This window comes from Ursus americanus, chromosome 13 (assembly GCF_024610735.1).
Source record: "Ursus americanus isolate L20-20 chromosome 13, mUrsAme1.1.p, whole genome shotgun sequence".
Taxonomy (NCBI): domain Eukaryota; kingdom Metazoa; phylum Chordata; class Mammalia; order Carnivora; family Ursidae; genus Ursus; species Ursus americanus.
The window spans coordinates 50,676,481-50,698,021 of record NC_142139.1 but is presented as its reverse complement, the minus strand read 5'-3'; the positions used below and the strand labels follow the sequence as shown (position 1 = coordinate 50,698,021).

Sequence of the window (21,541 nt, the reverse complement as noted above, 5' to 3'; positions counted from 1 at the left end):
AAGAAGAAAGAAAGAAAGAAAGAAAGAAAGAAAGAAAGAAAGAAAGAAGAAAGAGAAAGAAAGAAAGAAAGAGAGAGAGAGAGAGAGAGAGAGAAGAAGAAAGAAAGAAAGAAAGAAAGAAAGAAAGAAAGAAAGAAAGAAAGAAAGAAAGAAAGAAAAGGGAGAGGTTAATACCAGATAGTATCATTTGATGATTGTGAAATACAAAACAGGACACAATCTTGTACCAAAATTACTTGCTAATAAAAGAAAAGGTCATCATGTATATTATTAATCATCTTTAGGAGGATGATTATCAAGTAATATATATTAGGAGTGGGAAAAAAAGTGCAGGGCAATTTGTTGTTGTGCCTTCTGCAGTAACCTGCTTTGGCTGTGTTTAGATTAGCCCTTAGACGATAAAAGGAATCAATGTTCCACTAATTCACAGTAGTGAGCAAGTCAGGGGGAAAGAGATCCAGATCCTTCGGGAACAGTGCAGTGTGTTATGGGAATGCACTAGAAAGCCCCTGCTTGCCATGTGCAATGATGACAGCTTTTTTAGCCTTTGTTTTTCTTTTTTCATTTTTGTGAGTTGAGAGAGTTCATAAATTTCTTTTTTTTTTTAAGAGTTCATCAATTTCTGTAGGCAAAAGTATTCCTTCATGCAACGTATTTTGGAGAATAAATGCTGTGAATCTATATCCACTGGAAATTTATGTTAATCTTTAAAAATGAGGAAACAAAACACAAAGCAGGAACAATGTACAAATAATTTAAATAGGAATCTTGGTTTCGTGTTCTTTAGTTAACACCTTCTATTCTAGATTTTCCTCTTACAAATTCAGGCATTAAAATTATTTACCATATGAGGAGTAAAGTCATTTATTTCCATGGGACCTAAGTAAGAACTGAGGAAGACAATTACCTTCTGAGAGTGAAAACTTAATTACTGTTTGTATGCTGCCATGATAAAACACAGAAATAATTATTACTAAAACAAACAACAGAGCTCTCAAAATTGTGACCTGACAAGATTTTGGTGACCTTTTTTCTCTCCATATGGTGTCCCCTGAGCTTTGAAGCTTGCTTTAGTCTGTCTCTGGTGTTTGAAATATAGGTTAATTATACTAAGTAGTGAGAAGCCAGAAAAATAAAATGAGTATAAACAACAGTAACATATTTCAAACTTGCCTGAAATAATTCTCTGAACATTTATGCATTTATTAGACCCTAGTTTGTTACTGGTATTGTACTTGGAAGAAAAAATGGTCAACTTTGAGATCTAGCAGATATTTCACTAGTGACAACAGAGAGCTGGCTTATCCGGGGTTAATGATATTTTGCAGAATTTAAATGTTATAAATCCCCAAATACATAATTATTATAAAAATCATACCTATTGTATCACACAACATATCAACCACAAGTGCAACAAAAAAATAAAAAATTAAATAATAAGTAATAAATACAGAAATAAAAATGTGTATTTGTATCATCAGGAAAATATAAAATGCTCTCAGTATTTAAGTGGAAGGAGTGTAGCGCAAGGAGGTGGTTTCACAGGTAATGGAATTGTTGATAAATCATTCCTTATTCCCGTATATTTTATGTGATATAATCCCTAATTCCTTTCAGTTCACTGTACCTCCCTCTTCTGTAGAAAACACTAACATCAAAGCTAATTCTATCAAACTGTAATACTTAATACCTCTCTTTGTTACAGTCTGTAGGGCATTGATCAATCCTCCTTATTCCTTGAAAATGTTAGCTCTTAAATAATGGATCTTCACATTGCTCTCACTTGTGTTAAAAATTGATATATTTGTTAAAAATTTTTTCTGTAATAATTGACCCTTTCAATTTTTTTATATAATTTCTTTGTCCTTATCTTCTCCAATATTCTTGTCTGCATTCTAAATAAGACATCATTTCCTATGGCCTTACCTTAGATGAGTTCTGTTTAATAAAACTTTCTGCAGTGATGAGGATGTTCCGTACCAATGCTGTCCAGTATAGAAGTGCTATAGACTGAATGTTTGTGTTCTCCCAAAATTCATATGTTGAAACCTAATCCCTAGTATGGTGGTATTTGGAGGTGGGGTCTTTGGGAGGTGATTAGGTCATGAGGGTGGAGCCTTCATGGATGAGATTAGTGTCCTTATAAAAGTGATCTCAGAGAACTCCCTTATCCCCTCTGCTATGTGAGGATACAGTGAAAAAATGGTCATCTTTGAATGGAAGCAAGTCCTCACCAGACACGGAACCTGTTAGTGCCTCGATCTTGGACTTCCCAGCCTCCAGAACTGTGAAAAATAAATTGTAGTTGTTTATAAGCCACCCAGTCTATGGTATTCTCTTATTCTGGGAGCCTGAACAGAGTGAGACAAGAAGCCAGTACCACATGTGGCTATTGAGCACTGAAATGCAGTTAGTGTGACTAGGGAAGTTAATTCTAATTTTACTGAATTTTGATTGATTTAAATAGCCACATGTGGCTAGTAGTTACTGTCTTATATAGTACAGCTTAGACCTTGTCTTTAATAACTCTACCCACTCCTTAATCACACTTTGGTGTATAACCCCTCCCTCACCACTCTGCTTGTACTTCTAGCTCATTTTCTTTAGAGTTTGTCTCCAACAATTGTTAGATATCTGCCCCCTAGACCTTGAATCCATTGATCTTACCACTTTTCACTGTCTTTAACCCAATGACCTTCTCATTAGCCTCTTTACACAACTCTGATTCCATGATCCATCATTGTAATCGCTTCTTTGTATATGCCATTCATCTTGCTTGCCCTTCTTTTTCTTCTGGGTGTTTGGTAAGAAAACCTCCAAGTCTGCTTAAATCTAATCCTTTGCCTGCTCTGGACACTTACTTGTGCCCTGAATGTAGCTGGAGAGAAACATGCAAGCCTGTAACATCTCTCTTTAACTTCCTGGCCACTTAACCACAAGCAGACCCATAGAGCTACTAGAAAATTCTATTTACCTAGTTCATTCACTCTCTCACTAACCTATCAGCCATTTCTTACCTTTACCTCTCTCCTGACACCCTGAGGCCTCTCTCATCCTTCCTCTCAACTGATGCTCTTGCTTCATACTGTACCAGAATAGAAGCAATCAAAAGAGAACCTCCACAAGCCTTCCACTATCGTGTACCCATGTATTGATCTGTGCCTACATACTTGACAATTCTCTCCTTTTGTTGAGGATTAAATGTTACACTCTTAGCTAAGGCAATACTTGCTGCAGTTGTGTATTAGATCCAATTCCCGTCATCTTACTCAAACTCACCAAAGAATTTCTTTCAGAAATCATCAATTTTTCCCTTGTACTCCATCATCCCCATCAGCACACAAGCATGCTGTCATTACCCCCATCTTAAACAACAACAGAAAATCTCATAACCATAAATTTTAGCTATGCTCTATTTTTCTATTTCCATTTACAGCAAAATACTAAAAAAAAAAAAAAATCGTCCATACGTTCTATTTTCACTTAATGCCTTCCTTTTCTCTCTTGAGCCCACTCAAGCAAGTTCTTTCCCTCTTCATCAAAATTGCTTTGTCATGATCTCCAGTGACCTTCACCTTCCTAATTTATTTATTGATTATTTTTTTAAAGGTAAACTCTTTTCATGGGGTGCCTGGGTGGCTCAGCCGTTAAGCATTTGCCTTCGGCTCAGATCATGATCCCAGGGTCCTGGCATCAAGCCCAGCATCAGACTCCCTGCTTGGTGGGAAGCTTGCTTCTCCCTCTCACACTCCCCTTGCTTGTGTTCCCTCTCTCACTGTCTCTTTCTGTCAAATAAATAAAATCTTAAAAAAAAAAAAAAAAGGCAAACTGCTTTCTTTATTTTGTAGTTTTTTATGTTTGTTTTGTTTAAGTAATCTCTATGCCCAAGGTGGGGCTTGAACTCACAACCCTGAGAGTAAGAGTCGCATCCTCTACCAACGAGTCGCATCCTCTACCAACTGCGCCAGCCAGGCACCATTTCACCTTCCTAATTTAATAGCCAGGTGTCAGTTGTCTTTTGACAGAGCATTTGACCTAGGTGATTACTTTCTCCTCCTTTTATAAGATTCTCTTCAGTTGGCTTCCAGGACACCCCACACTCCCATGGTTTTCCTCCTATTTAACTTTATTAGCCACTTCTTTACCCTCAGAATTCTTCACTGGTTCTGTACAGTCACCTTATTTATCAGCTTTGTACTACTCTGGGGATGAATCCCTAAACCTCTTCTCTATTTTCACTTAATCCCTAAATGATTTCATTCATCTCTTGGCTTTAAAACACATCTACATGCTGATTACTCCCAAATTTGTACCTGCATCCCAGATCTTTCCCTTAAAGTCCATACTCAGAAAGAAGTATCTAGCTCTCTACTTGACACTGTACTTGATGTTTAATAAACATTGCAAATTTAAATAAAACCAAGTTTCTAATCTCCCCTTCTCCAAAACCTAACATTTTATATTGCCCCCCTCTCATTAAGTGACCACTTCATTTCCCTAATTGTTCTAGTCCAAAACCTCAGGGTCATCCTTTATTCACCTCTCACCCTTCTTCCTACTCCTTCCCCCAAACCACATCCAAGCCACTAAAAATGAATCCAGAATCTGGCTTCTTCTCTTCCTAGTTACCACCCTTGCCCCAGCCATCATAATCTTTCTACAAAATTACTGGAAGAGCCACTTCATTGGCCTTACTGAAGGGCCTGCAGTCTCATCACAGCCAACAGCTAGAGGAATCCTTCTCAAATCAGGTTAAATTTAGACTCCTTGGCCCATTCCCCACTACCTTTAAAGCCTCATCACTTTCCATGCTCAGATTCTCCCTCTACTCCAGCCACATTTTCTTGCTTTTCCTGGAACATTATCAGACATGTTCTCTTTGGCATTTGCCCTTCCTTCTGTGTGCAGGGATGTTTGTTGTTATCTCTGCATCTTTACTGTCCCCTTCTATGGACTCCTCAGCATCATGTTTTTTGAAATGTCTTACCCTAGATGGCTCTGGATTAGAATCTACCAATAGAGCTTCTGGAGGTTCTGAAGATTCACAATGGTTTAAACTCTTAAGAACTTAAATTTGAAAGGCAATGTTCAGTGTAGCTGGCTGAGATCTCTAGTAACAGATTCCCTGATCTTCTCTCCCCAGCCCTTCCAAAGCTTATGTAAGTTTCTAACATCCTGTATGAAAACACTTCATTCTTACAATATAAAGAATGGCTTCTGTTTTTCTGAGTGAAACCTGATATACACTCTTCAGAAAAATAATCTTCCTCTTAAAGCTATATCCTACTTTTTTTGGTTTCCTTCAGATATCTACTCCCTGTCCTATATTAAGTAATACCCCCATTTCCTATCGGCCTTTCCTGTTTTATAGGCACTGATTGAACTCCACAGTATTTATTACCATATGACATACTTATATTGACTTGCTTACCGTTTAATGTCTGGGTCTTCCCAGTAGAATGTAGGCTTCTTAAGGCAGGGATACTTTCTTTTTCATTCATTGCTACATTCTCATTGCCAGAAGCATGTCCAGTATATAGTAGATTCCCAATACATACTTGTTGAATGAAGGAAGGAATAAATCAGGTTGTACTTTAAAAATGAGCAAGATACTAATGTTTAAATCATGCTATTTGCTGGAAACAGTTGTAAGGGCTTTATATACATTAACTCATTCAATCCTTTTAACAACACAATGAAGTGGATATCAGTATCACTCCATTTTGCCAGGGAGGAAACTGAGACATATGTAGGTCAAATAATTTACCCAAAGTCACACAGTTAATGGAGATTGAGGGTCAGGGTTTGTTCTTTGTCGATCTGGCCCTAAAGTCTATACTTTTATTTTTGGCATTTTATTGCTTCTCAAAAAACAAATGCCAAACAAAAATAATAAAATCAGAGAGGGGAGAACCCATTTTAAAATTTCAAAATATACTGAATATTTTGTGACATAAATCTATAAAATTCTTGTTGCTTATTAATTCTGGCACAAAAGCATCAGAAATTGTAGCATGCATTCTTACATTTGAAACATAACAAAAATAGTGTATGATACTTATTATTAAGAAAAAACGTTTTTTGATCTGTAGATAGTGGTTTGGCAATAATCACTTACCAAAAAGATTTGTTATAAGGGTATATGAAGAAGATGGAATAAGAGGGTGATACAGTGGACAGAGTCACTGTCTTAGAAGTTACGTCTTCTCATCTATAAAATACATTAGAAAAAGAATCAGGATCATAACATGATTCTCATTGCACATGAGGGATGACCAAATGTCACTCGGGAGATACTCAGACAATTTTGGGACTAAGTTCTGAGAAATTTGATCAGGATGCCTTTGGTCAATCTTTTATCTATTATCTATATCTTTTTTATTCCACCATGTGACATATATTTGTTGGAACATGTTTGACTGTACTACATGGTGATGAGACTATATCAAAGACTATGACACAGTTCCTGCTCTAATTACATTTATAATTCAGTAGGAACACTTAAGAAATTACCATATTATATAGTCTTTTTGTTAAAGGTGAAGCCTCTGGATTCCCACTATGTGTTTCAGATCCTGGTTCCAAGATGGTATCTGAACAAGATATTTAATCTTTCTGTACCTCAGTTTCTTCATCCCTAAAAAGAGATGAAAAGAATATCTACCTCAGAGGATTTTTTAAATTAAGGACACAGTTCTTATTATTTACAGCAAAAAAAAAAAAAGGCTTAAAAATTAACTAAAAGAGTGGCATAATGAATAAATGCTAAGATAAATAAAGAGCGCCTACAAATCATTTTAAAAAAGACTAACAACCAATAGGAAATTAGTAAGGGCTATTAGCAAATTGCTCTTAAACCTGTGAAAAGATGCTACTTCACTGAAGATAAGACAAATGGAAAATAACACTATAGGGAATACCATTTCTCACCTACTAGATTGGTAAGGATCAAACAGTTTGAGAGAACCGTGATACAGAGGGAGGGGCCAAATTCTCAGGCTCCTGTGTTTCTGGTGAGAGTATGAGCTGGTCCCACACCAAAGAACATCAGTTGGCCACACCCATTACACTCTGAATGTGCAGCCTCTTTGACCTGCCATTTGACTCTGTGGATCTTTCCTCCCATCTGTGCTCTCACCTGTAGAAGAGATGTGTATCCACGCGTGCTCACCACAGCACTGTTTGTTAGCAGAGGGGTGAAGATGACTTCAGCAACCATGGGCGGGGGTCCCAGGATGCTCTGGGTAAGCCCTCTACAGACCTTGTTCTTCCTTCCCTGGAATCCACTGACCAGGTTGGCTTCAGGCGCCCACAGAAGGGCTTTTGCAGTCTAAGATTGAAATTTGAGATTTGCGGCTGATCAGGAACCAACTTTGGCTCCAAAAATCTGCCTTCTTTTCTCTGCAAGAAGCTGGTATAGTCAGAAGGACTTTAGAAACAGTAAGAAGTGCATTTAGCATATGTGAAATTCATATTTTCCCTGTCCAGAGCACATGGCTATTGGTTGGAGTCCTCAGTTCCTTACTGCCTATTGGCTAAAGACCTCCAGATTACCCCTTGGGCACCTCCAGACTCCACGTGGGTGTCTCTAGGATACCAAGCTCCCTCAAAGTGAGTAATCTGAGAGAGAGACAGACAGAGAGACAGAAGGAGACAGAGAGGGAGAGAATGCTACCAAAATCAAAACCTCAGTGTCTTTTACAATGTTATAACCTAACTTCAGAAGTGACATATCATCACTTCTGCTGTATTCACTAAATCCAGTCCACTCGCAAGGAGAGGAAAGTTACATTAAGGAGGCAAAATCATTGGGTGCCATCTTGAAGTCTGGCTCCTATGGCTATTCACCATGAAAAGGCCCTCATAGGACTGTTAAAGGATTAAATGGTTTGATGTTTATAAAGCACTTAGAACAGGGTCTGGCACGTGGTTAAGACTCTTTAATGTTACTCATTATGATTATGATTATGATTAATTTTAAAGACTTTATTTATTTATTTTAGCCAGAGAGAGACAGTATGAGTTGGGGGAGGGGCCGGGAGAGGGAGAGAGAGAATCCCAAGCAGACTCCACACTGAGCAGGGAACCCAACTCGGGGTTGGATCTCAGGACCCTGAGATCATGACCTGAGCCCAAATCAAGAGTTGGACGCTTAACCAACTGAACCACACAGGCACCCCACTCATTATTTTAATGTATTATATATTATCATGATTAATTACTTGTGTTCCTAGAATTGGCATTTCATTCCAGATCTTTCTGTTTCCTGAATTCTTTTCCTTCTCCCTAACATGTTATATTACAAAAAACTAGAGTCTGCCTGTGTTTTTCTTTTGTTCTCACACAACTATGACATGACATTTCTGACACCCCACATGTGGGAGATCATCCCTGCAATTCTTTGCAACACCAGCTGGGTGTCCTGTAATTTAATTCAGTTCTAATACTTTTTACCTCAAAATAGTGTCAAATACCACAAGATAAGGGCTCAGTCCCACAAGACTACCCCCATCACATTTCAGATGCCAATCACAAGTAAAAAGACCCCTTTCTATATAATTTCTGTCCAATTTGGCTATCATTCAAAGATTCTTATGACCCCCTCCTTGGGTTCAGTTAATTTGCTAGAGTAGCACACAGAACTCAGGGAAACACTTACCTTTATCAGTTTATAAATGTATATGATATGGGACACAAATGGACAGCCAGGTAAAGCAATGCACTGGATAAGGTCTGGAAGGGTTTTGTACACAGGAGTTTCTATCCCTGTGGAGTTGGGTATGTCACCCTTCCAGTATGTGTATGTGTTTACCAACTTGGAAACTCTTGTAACTTGTACCATCTTCCTTACACAAGCATGATCAATCATTAATTACATTTCCAGCCCTTCACCTCTCCCTGAAAGATGAGGAGTGGGACTGAAAATTCCAAGCTTCTAATCATGGCTTGGTCTTTCTAGTGACCAGCCATCATCCAGGAGCCACCTAGAAGTCCACCCTGAGGTGCTTTATTAGAAAAGAAAAATACTCCTAGTGCTCTTATCAGTTAGAAATTTATAAGGCTTTTAGGAGCCCTATTTCAGGGACTGGGTCAAAAAGCAAATATTAAAACGAGATGCTCCTAGTGTTCTTAACACTTAGGAATTTATGAGGGTTTTAGGACTCTGTACCAAGAACTGGGAGGAGACACACACACACACACACACACACACATATGTATAATTTTTTTTCTATTATCTCACACATGTCATCCCATAATTCCTCATTTAACATTAGCTTATTAATGAAAAGGTATCAACTCAGAGGTCAAATAGCACTTATTTGATACCATACTGTAATAGTTGCTGTAATTTGTTGTATATGTTGATTTACTTAGATATGTGCCTCTAGTTTCACTGGGGTTTATATTGTACTGTTTTGTGTCCTCGGCATCTAGCACAGTATCTGGCCTGTGGAATGGAAATTAAGCAGCAACAACCAAAGTAGTGCTCGCTGCATACAACACAGCCAGGATATGGAAGCGATGTTATGCTTCCAAGAAGAAGGTCTCAGGCTGCCTCCCAAGAAACCTTCAGAGGGCTTTATCTTGACAAATTTCCAATTATCTGTCTGATTCCCAGCCTTAAGAGTTTTGTAAACGACTTGGCCTGCACACCAATATATGATTCACTTTTAGGAGAGAGTTCTAACCTAATTAAACAGATATATAAAACTAGACTACAATTTATTAATTAGCAGTGAGAACCTTCAAAGTGCAGTGATCAGCATGTTGTCTTGCTAAAGACAGACCTACAGGAGGATCTTTAACAAATATATGTTGAATAAACAATGGAGCAAGGTAGCAATGCACAGGTGACCATTGGAAATAGGGGTCCAGAACTCAAGGGAGAGTTCTGAGTTGCAAAGTTTGGTATTTGAGGATGTCAAAATGGAAGTCTTTTAGGCATGAGAATTTGGGGCAGGGGAGAAGAGGATTTAGGGTAAAAGTTTAGGTAGCCCTTGACTTTTTCATCCAATTTTTTAAAAATGCCTCTTCATCTTAAAGGAGGAGGCTTCCTTGCACCCCATGCCCGATGTTCTGGCCTTTGAACTTATCAGCATCAAGGATCTTTTAGATTTTTTTTTTCCTGCCAAAAGCCCCATCTTTCCTAAACCCTGATCTTGGAAAGTGAAATATCCTTGTGCTTTGGAAATGAGAAATGCTATGTGGTTTCCTTCCAGTAACAAAAGGTCTTTCATCCTTCAATTATATTTGCATTTTCTGTCTTTTCCTCATATGAACAAAAGAATCTCCAGCCTCATCCTCTTCTCTGTTCACTATAATGAACTTACTTAACCACAGAATTTGGATGATTTTTGGTAACGTCTCCCTCACATATATTTTCTTTACAAACTGCCTGACAATAATTTAAACCAGGGGTCTCTAAAAATTTTTTTATGATAACACTATTATTTAAAAATATTACTACACATTCCTCAATTTATTTTATTTTGCTATATTTGTTAATAAGCTATATACAATAAGCTATATCCTGGATCATTATATTGTGTAAGACTATAAAACACACAGAAAAATAGAAATTAAAAAAAATGAGAATGGAAAAAATATGTACCTTAAAATTTATTATATTTTTAAGTGTTCTCTATTAAAATGGCTGTATGTAATGATTAGCTAATATTGCAGAGTCCAAATCACAGAGCTAGCATACACCATTGATGATAGAGAACATGAAGCATCTTTCAAAATAGCAATCTTAAGAATTTTATTGTTATTCGTGACTCCATTTAGGATCCACTTAAATCATCAGTACTTTGCATCTGTAATGTGCCTGATGAAGAGTCTGATGTCCCTTTTTACAATAATTTTTTGACTAGTTTTACTTTGTTATCTTCAATTTTGTGGTTTCTTATTTAAGGCAGCTATATACCACTTTGTCCAGTGATGAAGGTTAATTTACTGGACTAGATTAAATAATCTTAAAACCCATTGAACAGGGTATGTCCAAACCAAGGGAGGTTGAAATATGGTGAAAATAAATGAGCAAGGGAGCCACTGTCCATTCCTCCTCAAGAGGGCCATGCACTTTTCCCTCAAAGAACCTTGCAGACTGTGTGTAACAGACTGAGGATTCTGGTGCCAGTCACTGCATATTAATGTGTAGTAAGCTTAGGTTTCTTTATATTTACATATATGTAAATACATATATTTTCTTCCTAAGTCCTACGCACTGCCTCATTTGCTTATTCTACTTTGGATCCCCAACTGACTTAAATGCAGTAAGTACTTTTCCAGATTTATACCCAAATGTCCCCCAGCTGCATAGGAAAGTAATTCACATTCCTGGAGATTGGGGCATTTGCTTTAAAGTGACAGTCATTTTCTAAAATGTATGTCATGTCTATCTTCTGGCTTGGGCTAACTCCTGGTATATAACTATGTTTATGTAAGTTTGGGAAGCAAGTTTAAGGGTGCAGTTTAGACCAAAGATAAAAGAGATCTCATTAAAGGTATTCAGGGTAATTTTAAATCAATCATCTCTGTGCTAATTATGTTTCAAAGCCCTGGTGACCCCAGCAACACCTGTGATCTTCCTAGGTACCAAGAGATCCTGGAACTGGGGACTATCAGTAAACACGAGAGATAAGGGGAATGGGGTAAAGGTGCCAGTAGTAATGTTATTTTATTATCTTTGTTCCCACGGCTTCTCAGAGGGAAGACAGGCTAGGGACTGTCCATTTTAAAAAATTATTTATTAATAGAGTACATTTTAAGATAGAAAAGGAAACAGTCTATATTCATGTGATACTACAGATATGTTTATTTTATAATTATTAAGTTTACTTAATATAAGGCTCCCTTCCCCTTTTTCTGGAAATATTTTAAACAGCAGTTTGGTGCCCAGATCCTAGAGGATGAGTTACCCCTATAGGGTCTCCCCAGGGACCACTTAAGCTGGACCATTCTACAAAGTTACAGTTCCCTGGGCTACTCCACTAAGTGACTTGGACACATCTGACAATCAGCCATCAATTCCTTTATTCAGAAACCAGTTTCCAGACACTATTTATAAAACCTAGCAACCAGGGATTTCTCCATCATTGAATACATTAAGAACTATTTCTTTATCCCACTATAATAATTGCTAGAGGAAATGATCAGTAATCACACTATATGTGATTCAAAGGTACGTTTATACTTTCACCCACCAAACAAATATTTGTGAACACCAATTTGTTGTTTTGTGATAGATTTATTAAATGTCCCTAGATTGGGGAGACTGGGACAGGCAAAGAGCTCAGTATGATGGTATAGGGACTGAATATTTACCAGCAGTGCTCTATAAATAGGATTGCTAGATTTAGCAAGTAAAAATACAGGACACCCTGTTAAATACTAACATAAGAAACAAATAATTTTTTAATACAGGTATGCCCCGTGCAAAATTTAGGACATACTTATACTAAAAGATATTTATTATTTTTCTGAAATTCAGATTTAACTAGGCATCTTGTGTTTTATCTGGCAATTCTATCTATAAGCTTCAGGGAAAAATATCCCAACCATAATATGATTCTAAAATCTCTAGTGTTGGTCCTCAGTATTCTGTTACCGCAGAGTACATTACCTGAACATTTTTTTCATTACATATCTTAAGACACCTTAATTAAGAGTTGGATTGCTTACTGGAAAATTTCAGCAAGTTGAGAGACAATAAAGAATAGGGTTAAGAGCCCTTAATAACTGAGTGATTATGAGCTATCTTCGTATGTAAAATGGAAAAAATACCTCTGTATATAATTATCTGTTTTTAAATAAGGATCAATAATAAATCAACTAAATGGAATTTATTTATCAGTAGGATAGAATGTAGTATCATTGTTCATACTCTATGATAGAAGACAGAAAAAAAGGATATTTACATCTGCTACCCTTTCTAATCTTACTTCGAAAACAAAGTTTTATATTTAAAAACGCAGAGTGCAATGCTTAATTGATTTTCCTACCTTTGGTCATATTATCTGTGATATGGCAAGCACCAGTTCCAGCTAGATATATTTCTAATGCATCTTGAATATGTTTTGCTGTTGACTTTTATTAAATTTAAAATGCCCTGAATTCCTATAAGGTCATACCTATCCATACTCCAGTGTAAGTATCAAAATGCATTCCAGAGGTGATGAGATAGAAATACATATGCTGTGGTATATCGTAAAAAGTAGGAAAATGGATTATTTGGAGGAAAGCAATAGATGTGACCCACCAGACCTCAAATTCTCATGTTACACCAACGAATCAGGTAGAAAGGTAGCCAAGTTCCAGGTGTCAGAATGGAATCTCATGGATGTAACATAGCTAAATTCAAACCAGAGATGCCCACATCTCTGTTTGTTTGAATGATGTGTGGTTGACGGTGCCTCCTTTGTTAAAGTTACTTTCCAATCATTAGGTATTTTTATTTCCAGTGGTGGGGAGCTATAGAGGCAGAGAAAGTGATAGCAAAGGGAGCAACTCCTATTCTTCCAGAACACCCAGAAGTAAGTGACAGTATGAGGTAGAAGTGCTGTGGGCTTCTCTTCTGCACAGCTGGCTCCCAGGTGCTGACTCGTGTATATTTCATCTTCTCTGGAATGTGAAAATGTATTTATGAAATTATTTTTTAATATTTTACTTTGGTATCAACATTGGGCATCTAATATCATAATAGAGGAGAAAGAAAACCTATAAAAAAGTGAGCTAATGGTGTCCTTCAGCAGGCTATGTGAGAAGTCCCAAGAGACAGCAGTCAAAATAAGACAATAATTCAGACAACTTCTATAAAATGATGAAACCTATATATAGGGAAATTTGTTTATATATTCATAATCCCTTTAATAATATTACAGCTGCTTAGCTGAATGCAACAGCAGGTTTCTGCCTGAAGGCAAGAGCCTAAATTAAATAGCTTCTAAGATTCCCTCTTCCCTGGGACCTGTGAGCTTTTGGGCTGTCTGGGGACTTTATGATAGCCCTCAGTAGTGTAGGTTAGCATTATTGTGTCATCTTTGCTTTGGCAAAACGAGGTTAAGTGAATTCACTGGTTTAATTATTTCCACCAAGTCCCAGAGACACAATCTTATGTTTATTTCAATGATAAATGTTTCCCATATTGTGGACTCTTTTAAAAGCTTTAAAACCAGATATCCAAAAATGTCCTCTTTCATCTCTGCTCTGTGAAGTACTGTATTTCTGCAAATTAAAATGAGAAGTCTCTTGCCCTGTAGAAAGCGAAAATAAATCAGTAAATAGCATCTGATACTGCAGACAGTACCCACAATTCACTATTTATGTAGTTTTCTTCATCAAGTGACAAAGAAGTTTTTATTTATAGATGTTTTTACTGGGGTAGACTCATAATCAGGATATTTCATTTTCATGGTGCTCCCTTGAGGGGATGACAGTCAGGAAACATTAGTCTACCATGTTTCCTCATGTGTAAGAAGTGGAGTTCAGGCTGCTGTCAGATTTAATAAGTAGTGCCCATCCACATGTGTTTGACTGTTATTATTGGTGTTATGTGCCCAAGTTCATAGGTGCATTTCTGTTCTTAAACATTTTCCATATATTTCTGTGTAGTATTTCCTACAATTGATCTATTCCTCATCTCTTCTCCCACCTGATTCCAACCAGATTGACTCTCTTTAGTTTAATTACTTCTCTTCCCCCTTCCCCATATTCACTTATTTTGTAGATGAGACTCGTGGAGGGCAGAACACATGTCATAGTTATTCTCCCCCAGTGCTTAGCAGTGCCAACCACAGAGTGGGTGGCAAGTATATGTTTGTTGAAAGGGTTTATTCCTCACACTTCACGGAGTGAGCTGGAAACATTCTGTGAGTTTAAATGTGTGCTTGGATGTGAAGAGATCATGAGGTGTGAAACCGTGGTGATTTCCAGCTCTCCCGTGTCTGTTCCGTGCTGTTGCCCGTGACAATGTCCGTGTGTCAGGCTTCTCAAGCTGTTTTTTAATCTATTTATTTCGAATTCATTCTGCAGTAAACATACTCCTCTCTTCCTCAAGTGATTTTGTCGGTATGGAATGATGGTGGTGCACTCACATGGATAGGACAGGACTTGTGGAGCAGGAGTTCAAATGGAAACTCAGGACATATGTTGAATATTTAACAGCTTTAAGTCAAGCTAATGCATTTTAAATAAATACATTCTGTACTCCTACATTGGAAAATATAACTTTATGAAATAAATTGCTTTTAGAAAGTATAAAGCTATGTTTTTACATAACTACAAATTGACAAAAATTCACAGATATATTAATGTAATTATTGTTGCTCAAGTCCATGTGTGCCTCATTAATGGAACAACGTTTAGTGGGATAATGCAATAAAACCTCCTAATTCATATTTTATATTTGCTCAAGAAAAGTTATTTTTTTGCTTTTATTTAGACAAAATGACTATGTTGTTACAATCAATATTTTTCATATAATTTGGATTCCAGGCAAAATAATAATCAAGGATTGAAAGAGTAAAGTGTAACTGTATTCAAAATATAGACAATGCAAGTATATTATAACAATGTCCATGAATGTAAATATAACATATAGAAAGTTTAAATTATTTTCATATTAGTTATTAAGAATTATTTTTATAAATATTTAGTTATCTATTATAATTAAAAGGCAATTATAAATTATATTTAATAAGCACCAAAATTTGAAAGCAAAATTATTGTAATGGTGAAGTTTCAGTTTTTAAGTTTTTATTTAAATTCTAATTACTTAACATTGTAATACTAGTTTCAGGTGTACAATGTAGTGATTCAGCTATCACTGAATCACCCAGTGCTCATCAGAATAAGCACTTAATCTCCATCACTTATTTAACCCATTGCTCTGCCCATAAAAGTGAAAATTTTAAATTTAAATTTATTTTCTGAAAAATTTCTTTTTTTTTTTTTTTTTAAAGATTTTAATTTATTTATTCGATAGAAATAGAGACAGCCAGCGAGAGAGGGAACACAAGCAGGGGGAGTGGGAGAGGAAGAAGCAGACTCATAGCAGAAGAGCCTGATGTGGGGCTCGATCCCATAACGCCGGGATCACGCCCTGAGCTGAAGGCAGACGCTTAACCACTGTGCCACCCAGGTGCCCCTATTTTCTGAAAAATTTCTTATACTTTATTAAATAATTTTATAAAAATAAAAGTATTTCCAATGCTATGTCTACCTAGTTGGTAATGTATTGATCAGCATCAGTTTTCATGTTATAATTAGTGTGTGTGTATATATATATGTGTGTGTGTGTTTATATAGTACATGTGTATATATGTACATGTATATATACATGGTATGTGTATATATTTATATATAGTACAGGTATATAGTATTTATATATTTATTGATGTATTTATAGTATACATAATACTTATATATACTACTCTATATGTAGTATTATAACATTTAACAATATTATAAATTATTTAATACTGTAAAATTTTCATTATCTACCACGGGAAACTGTTGTAAATACCTTGCTCATTCATTACATCAAGCACCATGAATTGGAACCTAAAGACAAGTAGAATTTCCAAAGAGTCCCCATACTATATTCACTGTCATTTATGTTCAACTTTTGATTTTAAGAATACATAAGGAATAGCATGGAAGACATTAGGAGAAGGAAGGGAAAAATGAAGGGGGAGAAATCAGAGGGAGAGAGGAACCATGAGAGACTATGGACTCCAAGAAACAAACTGAGGGTTTTAGAGGGGAGGGGGTGGGGGATGGATTAGTCCGGTGATGGTATTAAGGAGGGCACGTATTGCATGGAGCACCCGGTGTTATATGCAAGCAATGAACCCTGGAACACTACATAAAAAACTAATGATGTACTGTATAATGACTATCATAACATAATAAAATAAATTTTAAAAAAAGAACCACATACATGCACACACACACACCCCTCTAACTCCATTATCGAATAGATTTTTGAATTATTAAAATTACATATGTTTCTTGTAAGATTCAAAAAATATGTAGCATATAAAGTAAAACATGAAGTTCCTTTCATGGAAGTCCCCTTCCATAGTCTACTTTGCCATTAATTAGTTAACAGTTTTGACATAAAACTTTCTAGATACGTGCCTGTGCATGTAACACACATACACATACATGCATGCATACATGTGCACACTGTTTCTAAATGTAGAGCATGCTACTTTACATGGTAGCTGAAACTTGCTCTTTTCACTTTAAATAATGCATCATGGGCATCAGCCTCCTTCTTTGTTGAAAATGTAAAGTGGATTTAATTGTATCTCATGAAGGATGTTCAGATTTTTCCTACTTCTTTTTTATAATTATAAATAACTGTTCCATGAAAATTATATTTATATAACATCTCCTTGGCTCCTTTGTCCCACATCTGAACCCCAAGACCCTGCATACCTCCTCCTGATAGAGAAACTACAGAAGGAATATCTGGCCCACAGAGAGTCTCCAGGACTCTATCACTACGTGTTTAAGTTATACAAAATTTTAAGAAAGCATTTTCTTCATAATAGCTCTATTTAAGACCTCCTGAAAAATGAGTTTCCCTTCTGAAATTCTTCCTTGGTGAATATCTGAAATTCTTTACTGTTAACAATTGAATGCTAATACTGTTTTACTGTGGGAGCAGGTTGTCCTTTGTTCCTAGTCATTTCTCAGAGGACAGATATTTTGTATGTCTCTGTATTACACAGTGCCACACAAATGAAGGCTCTCATGTTTCTATCCAGGTCCAGTCCTGAACATTTCATGGGTGGGAAAGGGGCTTCCAAGTAGCACCAAGAATAAACTTATCTAATTAGCCTGCAGTTGCTAGTACAAAAAGTTGACTTCAGATGGCGCACAGATGTATTTTTTAATTCTACATGAACCACAAACTACTGCGGACAGTTTATTTTGTGGCTTAGGAAAAGAGTCCTTCAGTTATGTTTGTTTGTAGGGAACCTTCTATAGTTTTTCTCAGCACCCAAGAGAGAAATGGACTCATAAATACTCATGCTGTTGGATTCAAGGTCACGCCCTCAGTCCTGCCTAAACTCCAGAAGAACAAAGGGATGGGATGGGATTGAATCCAAAGGGGACTGAGGACATCCCAGATCCTCGGTTAGAAAAGCCAAAAGGCAGCACAGGAGGATGCCCTAACCTGCCCCCCCTCCCCAAGAGATTTCCAAATCCTTAAAACCCAGGCAACCCAGAAGCAGTACCTTCTTGATTAACTAACAGGGCACAGGTTCAGTCTGTTTACTATCTGAACACAGATCAAAATCATAGCAATTACAGATTCATAAGGGTGAGCAAATATATTATTTTATATATATATATATATATATATTTTTTTTTTTAACCAATACCTCCCACTCTGCTGCCTGTATCCACTACTACTCACCGCCCCTTCTTTAATGCTCATCAGAATAAAGAAACAAACTTGTACTTGGAAAGTATCTGCCAAAATTATATGTGGCTGCAGGGCATTTAGCAGAATTTCTACAAGTGATTGCCAAATGAGGTCAAGGAGAAATAGAGCAAGCAAAGGGAACAGAGTGCTTTGTTCCCTGACAAAGTGGCTGGAAGAGAAAAGTGAGAAACATGCAAAGAACCTCTCCAGATAGCTTTGAAAATCTTCCTACAATTCCACGTCTGGAAATACATACTCATCTCTTCCACTTGCATGCCTGTGCATATGTGCACACATGTTTCATGGACATATATGAAGGCCAGGGGAAGAGATGTAACCAAATCATTGGAGGGCTTTAAGCAGACATACAATTTACCTTTTTAAAAGTAAACTCTGACTGCTCTGTGAAGATTATGCTGTAGAAGACCAGGAATATGAACAGGGACATCAAAGGTGGTAGCAATGTAAGTAAAACTTACTGTTTTTTAGATAGTTGGCATGTAAGAAGGTGAATAGTGAATTGGAGAGAAGCAAATAAGAGTTTGGGGATGTAGAAGGTTGAGATGTTGAATGGGGAAGGGGTATATTAACTTATAGGTAAGGAAAGTAAGAGGTTGGGATGGCAAGACAGTCTGAGAGTAAAGAGATTCTATTTTCCAGACAGCAGGAGAGAGCGTACAGCAGTGATTCTCAACCCTGTCTCTCCGCTGGGAAAAAAATAACAGCACCCACATCCAAGTACAAACTGATTGACTAAAAATGGCTGGGGTGGGACTGAGGTAACGGTAACTTTTAAAAACTGTCCAGTTGATTCTGATGAGGGTTGAGAAACATTTTGGAAGAAAGAGGACTAAATCTTGGACATGTACAAAGAACAAGATAAATGGTGAACATATTGAGATTAAATCACTGATGCCTCCATCACAGAGACATCTAATCAAGAACATTTCTGTAGCAATGAAAATAACTGATCTTGAGATCACAAGTGATGACAGATAAAAGGAGCTTATAAGATAAGGCTGTCATTACCATTTATACAGTACAGTTCTTAATATGGTCTTCATATAGTCAAGCACAGATAACAGCTATGATTCAGAAATCTGTAGAGTTTTTAAAATATATTTTGGGGCTACTTTTTGCTTTCTAAATCCTCAAAGAAATGGTACTAATTAAAGAATGGTTTAGCACAATTAAATTTATGACTGAACCCATAGTTATTTTATTGTGGCTGATTAATTCATCATCAAACATTATTAGCTCAGCGTTTTGCTCCACAAAATCCTCTCAACTACCAATATTTCTTCTTTTAATTACTTGGAAAGTCTAGCTAGTTGATTTTCTGACTTAACTAGTGAATTGATGAAAAATCATTTCACATCCACATGCAACAATTTCAAAAATAATCAACAGTAGACTGTAAAAAAGCAAAAGATATTACTTTGCATTTCCATCTTCAACTGTTCTTTTCAATCTTCCTTTTTGGGGCGGACAATACCAAGTATTTCCATGATTTCTAATATTACTTCTATACCAACAGCTACAAATTCTATAACCCTAACCCTAAACTCAATCCTATTTCACAAGAATTCTTCAAACTGTTAGCTGAGGAGGCTTATATGCAGGCCCTGCTGGCATTTCACACTCCACACTGACTAGGGAGAGTAGCTAGGAAGCTGGGTTTTTTTTAAGTTTATTTATTTATTTGAGAGAGACACAGCAAGCAGAGGGAGAGGGAGATAAGCAGACCCCTGCTGAGCTGGGAGCCTGACATGGGGTTCGATAGTTCAATCCCAGGAGCCTGACATCATGATTTGAGCCAAAATCAAGAGTCAGATGCCTAACCAACTGGGCCGCCACCCGGGCGCCCCATGGAAGCTGTTTTAATAATCCAAATGAGAGCTGGAGCCTCTGAATTAAGCGGTAGCAGGAGGTAGTGCAAAGATATGGATTTGAAATACATTCTTTTTTTTTTTTTACGTCAATCTTTGTAATCTGGTGGCTGACTAGAGGTTTGGGGAGGACAGTAACCACAGATGACATCTACATTTCCAAATTAGGAACCTGAGGGGATGAGAAGTCTTAGCAAAAGTGGAAGTTTTAGGGGACAAAACAATTTTTGAAGAGAAGGTCCATTTTAGACATAGTACCTCTGCCATTCCTAATGGACATTGAGGTGGGTGTACTTGCAGTTGGCTGTTAGGTTTGGATTTGGGGAAAGAAGTTAGGGCTACATTTTTAAAGTTGTATTCAAGTGTCAATTTTTGCTGTCTGGAGTTTGTTAAATACAGTTTCTGGACATTTCTTCACCTTTAAAATGAGGACATTGTGTCCAATAATCTCTTAAGGTTTTTTGTAAATTCCAATTCTAATATTTTACTTGATCTACCTATCCGTGTGTCTTTATGGTTATGTGTTCTCCCATTCTGTCATTCTCTTTGCCTGAAATCTACTTTATTCCCTTTCCCAAATATCAGTTCATTAGTCAGCCTTCAAGGTGTGCTACATTGCCTCTTTTTAGTACTCTTGGTCAGAATCGGGTAATTATTCCTCTGTCTCCCAAGCAATATTCCCCCAAACAAGTGGATTTAACTTGACCCTGTAGTCGTTTTTGCATAAGTCTTAACAGTTTACAAAATCCGAATTACTTCACTTCAGTAAAGGTTTTATAGTTTGGTTTAAACATGGAAAAACCGAGTTCAGTTTCCACACATTAGCACCTGCAATAAAAGGGGACAAATAAAGATTTCAACATTTTGTTCAAAGCAAAAGACAAGGTTCATGAGCCCATTTTCCATTCTGTCACTGAATAGGATAGGTAATGCTCTGGAATTTGTGAGTACTTCTCATTGCATGTGGTGATGAGGGATGTAAGGAAAGGACTGGATTTTCTTTCATATTGTGATTTTAATCATCACCAATTTAAAGTTACTTTGGAAGAAACTGTGACAGATTTTTGAGGTTTAGTATATTTTGTTGCTGAGTCTTGCTGAGGTGCTTTTTCCCATCAGTGACTTTGGCATTGAAGAGTTCTAAGAAACTCAAACTGTGGTCCTCCCAGTGAGTCACTTGTGTATGTCATAAAGCTACCTGAACACATTT

General features: G+C 36.8%; 1 protein-coding gene across 2 annotated transcripts in view; it reads left to right on the top strand.

Moving 5' to 3' along the window:
* MARCHF1 (membrane associated ring-CH-type finger 1) overlaps positions 1–21,541 on the top strand; it is a 455,826-nt gene that overhangs the window by 110,711 nt on the left and 323,574 nt on the right. The gene's annotated exons all lie outside the window — the stretch shown is intronic.